Source organism: Lathyrus oleraceus, chromosome 1 (assembly GCF_024323335.1).
Source record: "Lathyrus oleraceus cultivar Zhongwan6 chromosome 1, CAAS_Psat_ZW6_1.0, whole genome shotgun sequence".
NCBI classification, from domain to species: Eukaryota; Viridiplantae; Streptophyta; class Magnoliopsida; order Fabales; family Fabaceae; genus Lathyrus; species Lathyrus oleraceus.
This window is the reverse complement of record NC_066579.1, coordinates 199,739,703-199,747,108: the sequence shown is the minus strand read 5'-3', so window position 1 is coordinate 199,747,108 and position 7,406 is coordinate 199,739,703.

Here is a 7,406-nt window from a genome sequence, read left to right as displayed (position 1 = left end):
AAACCCTAGATGTGGGCTTGATAGATCAAAGGTGAGCATGTGCACTACCTACGAAAGAGTTAAGCTATACAATGACATGTTTTTGGTATTTTGGTTAGTAAATAATGAAATACAAAGTATGATACAATCAAATGATGCTTGGTGATCTCTCCCAATGCAAACCCAATGAATGAGGGGTAAGGAGGATGCCAAGATGTGATCCCAATGCTAATGCATATGATGAGATAACATGAGGGATCTTAGGGTCAAAATTGGGATCTTACAGCTGCCCTTATTTAAGGACATTCTAGCTGAGGAGGTGAAGGTTAAAATCTTCATATCGACTCAGTGGAATAGACTTAAATAACGACATATAGAAACAAATTTTGGTCCCTAAGAGACCTCATGATGCATATGATATGAATGTTAAAATAATCTCTGTAGGGAAATGTTGCCACAAAGGAAAAGAATCTAGAGAGACCGAAAGTCCACAGAAGTATAATGCATTCCATAAGGAAAACTCGTTGGGGAGTCAGAGACTCGGGGGGGGGGGGGGGGGGAAGGGGGGGTAAAGGGTTGTGCGTAGGCCAGGCTACGACTTTAAAACTGTTGGGGGACTAGAGGGATTCCATGAAAATAAATCACTGGAAAGACTCAGTTGGGGAATAAAAGGAACATCTACGGGGAAAACGAGTAGATCAGAACAAAACTGAAATATCCGATCCAAGCAGGAAATAACGATTTCATTGAGGAAATGCGCACTCAAACTCAACTGGGGAAGAAAAGATCTTCAACACAGGAGGAGCAGAAATATATTTTCCATTACCGGTTACTGGGTAAGAGGATAACAAAATCTGACAGGGAGGACATCCGTTACCGGTTAGGGTAAATATATCAAGGATGACTCGCTGAAGGCAACCAGGAGGTGTATTCATTACCGGTTACTAGGTAAGAATAATCTGTTGGAGAAATCCAAAATAGGATTTACAACTACTAGTTACTGGGCAAAAGACCAAAGAGAGAGAATATTCGTCGCTGGTTAAAGTTAACATATCAAGGATAGACTCAAAGAAAAGAAAATCTGTTATCGGTTAGGATGAACATATCAAGGATAGACTTGCCTAGGGACACTAGGAAGGATATTCGTCACCGGTTAAGATGAACATATCAAGGATAAACTGCTTGAAAAAGTAGGGATTACATCTATCGAAAACTAGATAGAATACCGAAAAGAGAATATTCGTCATCGGTTATGATGAACTTATCAAGGATAGACTCAAAGGAGAGAAATAGGAATTACATCTATCAGTTACTGGATAGAATACCATCAAGAGAATATCCGTTATCGGTTAAGATGAGCATATCGAGGATAAACTTTGCAAAGGGGAAATAGGATTTACAACTATCGGTTATTGGGCAGAAGACCGCAAAAAGAAGGAAACCTGTCACCGGTTAGGATGAACATATCAAGGATTAACTCTCTTGGGAAGAAATAGGGATTACAACTACCTTTTTACTAGGTAGAATACCATCAAGAGAATATCTGTCATCGGTTAAGATGAGCATATCAAGGATAGACTCAAAGCAGGAGAAGAAGATACCCGTCATTGGTTAGGATGAACATATCAAGGATATACTTCATGGGGAAATGTGAAAACGAATCCGCTAGGGAAAAATGTTACTCTTGTCGGGTATTGGGCAAAAGTGACAATACTTGCAAACTAAGAAGAACATTACCGGTTACTGGGTAATAGACTCTTAGGGAACCAAAAGAATCTATCTAGGTAAGATCTAGAAAGAAACGGTAAATCAAAGACTCAACCCAATGAGGATATAACTCAAGGTGGGTGATTCAATCCAAATAATCCACTAGGGAGGAAACTGAAATAATGACCATCCATGAGGAAATAACATAGTGGGGAAAGAGAAAGGTTAAAGTCTTTCTGCTTAATGGGCTAACACTCTATAATTGAAAAAGGACAGACAAACCAAATCTGCATGGGGGAAAAGTATACCACCATAGCAGAGGATCAAAATGAACAATGCATCACCAAGTGTAATAATGCAATAATAAAATTATATGAGTGTATATGTATATGTATATATGATGATTATGCTGATAAAACGATCACAAAGGATACAAATGTCACTGGTTTGAATCATCGACACAACTCCTAACCAATCCTCAGGAAAGAAACAACTGCTGGAAAGAGTTCAAACGATCTCGAAGGCTCAATCCGGGCTGAGGAAAGCACAAGGAGAGGATCCGCCAAGGAAACTGCTATAAACTCTGCGGGGAATTTTTAGGTCAACGCCATATCAAATGGGAGACAACCCTGCAGGGGAAAAAACCACAATAGTTGCTCAAAATCAGGAGTAACTCTGAAACTTGCGGGGAAGCACAAATCTGTCGAATCTATGCAAACTGCCGAAATAATGCGCCTACAACTCAAGGGAGGCCAACAATCTTGGCTGGGGAAACCAACAAAACTCGGTTTGCTGAAAAACTGCAGGGGATGAAATAGCGATCACGTCCACTGCTTGGGGAGAACCAATAATGCTCCACATTTTGGGCTTACCGCTTTTCAAATCGCTGTTGATATTCCTTTACATGACGTCGATTGCTCTTTAAAGTAACCACTTTTATATATTTAAAAAAACATGATTTTGATTTAAAATTTAATTTCAAAAAATGATCATAATAAAATTTAAATCTATTTGGCTGAATAATAAATAAGACTAGAAACAATTGGATAAAAGCTCAACTTTATTTAATAGGATGGTAGCCTGTAAATGACAAGACTCCATAGATCTTTACAAAACTTGAAAACTGGTAATTTACATGGAAAATGGCTACATTGAATACAATGATCACTAATACTTATACCAACTTTGATATCCACTGTGATCTTGGCGTCGGCTGTGGATGATGAATCAGAATTGACTGACTTGCTCAAGAATGTCTTCAAAACTGAAGATCAGCAGGATGTAGTTACTTGCCATAATCCCTAATTTTTGCATAAATTTCCCAGAGGTGGGGTACTCAATTTATCGAGATAATTTTTTCTGTTTTATGTCTCTAACTTTTTCCTGGATCGCCCTTTCGGGTTTCAATCCACCGAGACGCTCATTTTTGCCTAAGCCGCCCTTTTAGGTTTTCAACTTAGCGAGTTGTTCTTTTCTTTTTTAGGCGAAGTATTTCTTGACCGCATCTGCGTTCACATGACGAGTGAACTCTTCACCATCTATAGTTGTAAGAATCAAAGCACCTCCTAAAAAGGCTCTCTTAACAACATATGGGCCTTCATAATTAGGAGTCCATTTGCTCCTAGAATCTGGTTGGAAAGATAGATTTTTCTTGAGCACAAGGTCACCTTCTCTGAATACACGAGGTCTGACCTTCTTATCAAATGCCTTCTTCATCCTTTGCTGATACAACTGACCATGGCACATGGTAGTCAACCTCTTTTCTTCAATCAAATTCAGCTGGTCATACCTAGTCTGACACCATTCAGCCTCAGTCAACTTGGCTTCCATCAACACACGCAGTGATGGGATTTCAACCTCTACCGGAAGCATAACTTACATGCCATAAATAAGTGAGAAAGGGGTTTCCCCTGGTGAAGTGCGGATGGATGTACGATACCCATGCAAAGCAAATAGGAGCATCTCATGTAAATCTTTGTATGTCATAACCATCTTCTGGGTGATCTTCTTGATGTTCTTGTTTGCAGCTTCAACAACCCCATTCATATTGGGTCTGTAGGGAGAAGAATTATGATGTGTAATCTTGAAGTATTTGCAAAGAGCTTCCACCATATTATTGTTCAAGTTTGATCCATTGTCAGTAATGATCTTACTTGGCACACCATACCGGCATATAATCTGATTCTTGATAAACCTCACAACAACTTGCCTAGTTACATTAGCATATGATGCCGCTTCAACCCACTTTGTGAAGTAGTCAATTGCCACTAAAATGAAACGATGTCCATTCGACGCTGTCGCAACCTGAAAAATACAGCGTGCGAAAAAAAAACAACCGGCGAAGAAAGACAGGAGAGTCGCCACCGTGCGTTATTTATCCCAAAGGAGGGAAAGGAAACGCTCGAAGTAAACCTGAAAAAAGGAAAGGAAAAGACAAGGTCTCGCAACCAAATCTTGGGTTCGGGAGTCGATTATGCGAAGGGAAGGTATTAGCACCCCTATGCATCCGTAGTACTCTACGGGATCCACTTTTGTAGTTCTTGTCTAAAGGGTGTGAGTTTATCTTGTGCTGTTTACTAAAAAAAAGGGTTAAATGAAAATGACTCGCGCAGGTGTCGCATCCACTACATACGTATCTCATCTGAATATGAGAATCAGAGTCTTCGTAGCTCGGCTGACCTATGGGTTGGGGGATGTGTGCTCGCTAAGACATCGCGTCTTATGCCTACGTATCTCATCTGGAATGAGAATCAGAGCAAGTCGTAGTTTGGCTAACTACGGGGTTATGGATTGGGTTTTGGACGAACGACGTTACTACGCAATCTACCGAATGCTCGACCTTTGGAGACTTACTCACCTGTAGTAGAAGGATTTAACGTGTTCTTAGGAGAAGAAAAATCAACGAGTTGGTAGGGTTAGGGATGCTCATGCAAAAGGAGTCCTAGACGAAGGAACCTGTAAAAAAAAACACAAAAACATTGCCTCCTATCGAGGTCTTCCAGTTAGGAAAGCAGTAAAATGCGGGAAAAATGTAAAAGGTACCACGCGGATAAAGATCCGAAGTAACAGCAATTAGAGGAATGGGAAACCCAGGGATCCTTCCAAGCTAAACACCATCAAAGAAAGTGAGTCAGTACAGGTAATCAGAATAAACCTCCAAGTGGTATCCCACAAATAAAGTGGAACACCAGGCAAGCTATCCCTGCAAGAGTATGTGAGCCCTCACAAAAACTCAACAAAAGGGTTCGTGAAACACGATAAGCATTTTTTTCATGGATAACAGTATGGTTTCAGAAACCTCAAACCCTGTGGCATACACTTTAGAAATTAAACGATTAAACATTCAAGGCATAAGTTTCACCCATTCATGCATATGCGAAACCTAACGATATCCACACTTCCAAATTCAAACATAATACATCACACATTTAGAACATTCAAATTGAAGGCGTAATATAATGGGAATAGGGCAAACCTGATTGGAGAGCTTGATTGAAATTGAGTTGCACCCGTGAGGTTTACAAAACAATCTTTAGGGTTTATGTGAGGCAGAGGTGATTCTGTGCAGTTGAGTTCCCTTCAGGGTTTGGAGGTTGCTCTGAACTCTGTTAGCTCTTCTCTCACTATCTTTTTCCCCAGGGTTCTTCTCTCACTATCTTTTTCCCAGACAGGGTAATAGGAATAGAATGGCCTTTTGTTTCACTGAAACTCTGAATTTTTAACCTGATTTTTTTGGACTTTTGGGCTCAAATGAGAGGGGTCCAAGTCCAAGGTTTTTTATTTTATTTATTTATTTATTTTTCGTTTTCCATTTTATTTTTTCGTTTTTTTTTTCTTCAAAACACGTGGGCTTCGCCTAGCGAGCATGACAGCTCATGAACAAACCTTTGCTCCTTCAAGATTAACATTTTGACTGACGAATAGACCCCTGTTGGAAGTAACTCAAGTCTTTCCCTTGTGTTGACTGATCATCTAAATAGAGCCCACAAAGTGTCCTGGATGATGTTCAAGCTTCTTGGATCCGATTCTGATTGCCATGATGAAATGCAAATGCTAAATGACCTAAAAGTGAATGCATGCATGAGGTGTAAAGCGTATGCTTCCAGGAAAAATGAAGGGTAAATTTTGGGGTATTATAGCTGCCCCTATTCAATCAACTAAAGACCTGGAAAGAAGATAGTAGCGACTTTCGTACTTTCGAGGTATCAAGGGATTAAATACAATAAAAGCCCAAAAATTTGCACTGAAGTGAAGTGAAGTAACAATGCCTGTCAGAATCGGCAAAGAGGTGGTCTTGAAAGAAGAATCCGTTTGGTACGGTGAGAGTCAGTCTGAATACCGAAAAAGAATGTTAACCTGGATACCAAAATAAATGGTAACACAGAAATAACCATGGCCTGAATGCCGCTCATCAGTCTAAATACTGGAAATGACTTCGATCTGAACATCGGGAGATATGAGATTATTAATATCGGTCTGAACACCGAGAGGCTGGCCTGAATGCCACAAGTTGCGTCGACCTGAACGTCGGAAACCTTTTCGATATGAACATCGGAAAATTGGCTTGAATGCCACAAGTTGCATCGACCTGAACGTCGGAAACTTCTTCGATCTGAACGTCGGAAAATTGGCCTGAATGCCACAAGTTGCATCGACTTGAATGTCGGAAACTTCTTCGATCCGAACATCGGAAAACTGGCCTGAACGCCACAAGTTGCATCGACCTGAACGTCGGAAACTTCTTCGATCTGAACATTGGAAAATTGGCCTGAATGCCACAAGTTGCATCGACCTGAACGTCGGAAACTTCTTCGATCTGAACATCGGAAAACTGGCCTGAACACCATAAGTTGCATCGACCTGAACGTTGGAAACTTCTTCAATCTGGACATCGGAAAACTGGCCTGAACGCCACAAGTTGCATCGACCTGAACGTCAGAAACTTTTTCGATCTGAACATCGGAAGACTGGCCTGAATGCCACTTCGGTTTGAATACCGGAAACTTCATGCCTGTCAGCATCGGCAGAAATAGGGAACGATAATAGAGGCGGCGCATGGGCTAATGACACTTGCTGGGGATAACAAAGGTAAGTCATGAACAATCTTCAGTCTGAGTACTGGAAACAACTTCTGGCTTATCACTTGGGATACCGAGAATATTTTATGCTTACATGCGTACGTTTGAATTTTTCAATGGCGTAATGCTCCATGAAAATGGAAATGCTACGCGATTTGGGAGGATGCAATATGATTCTACATGCAGGGATGCGAAATGCTGGGTAGAATGCCAAGCTGAGGCAAAGGGATCTGCTGGGGAAATGATCCTCATCTTCTGGACCCTGGCAAGGCTGCTGGAGACGCACATCGCAAAGAATTCTGTGGGGAAATGACCCGCCACACGGTGTTCTAGCAATGACGAAATACCGAGATTCTGACTAGGGAGAGAACGGCACTGAAAACCTGTTGTTGGGGAAAGCGATAGTGGTTCTGGCAACCACGATCTGCGAGAGATGACTCAGCAGGGGAAGCAAACACCGATACGGTACCGAGGTTCTGCTTCAAGGAAAGAAACCATGGATCTGGCATTGGGATTATCGATCTGGCCTCGAACTCTGAGGAGCAGCCGCTTCTGCTGGGAATATACAATCTGGCACTGTCAACTCCGCTGGGGGTATATAGTCTGACACTGTCAACTCTACTGGGGAGTGCATAATATGAA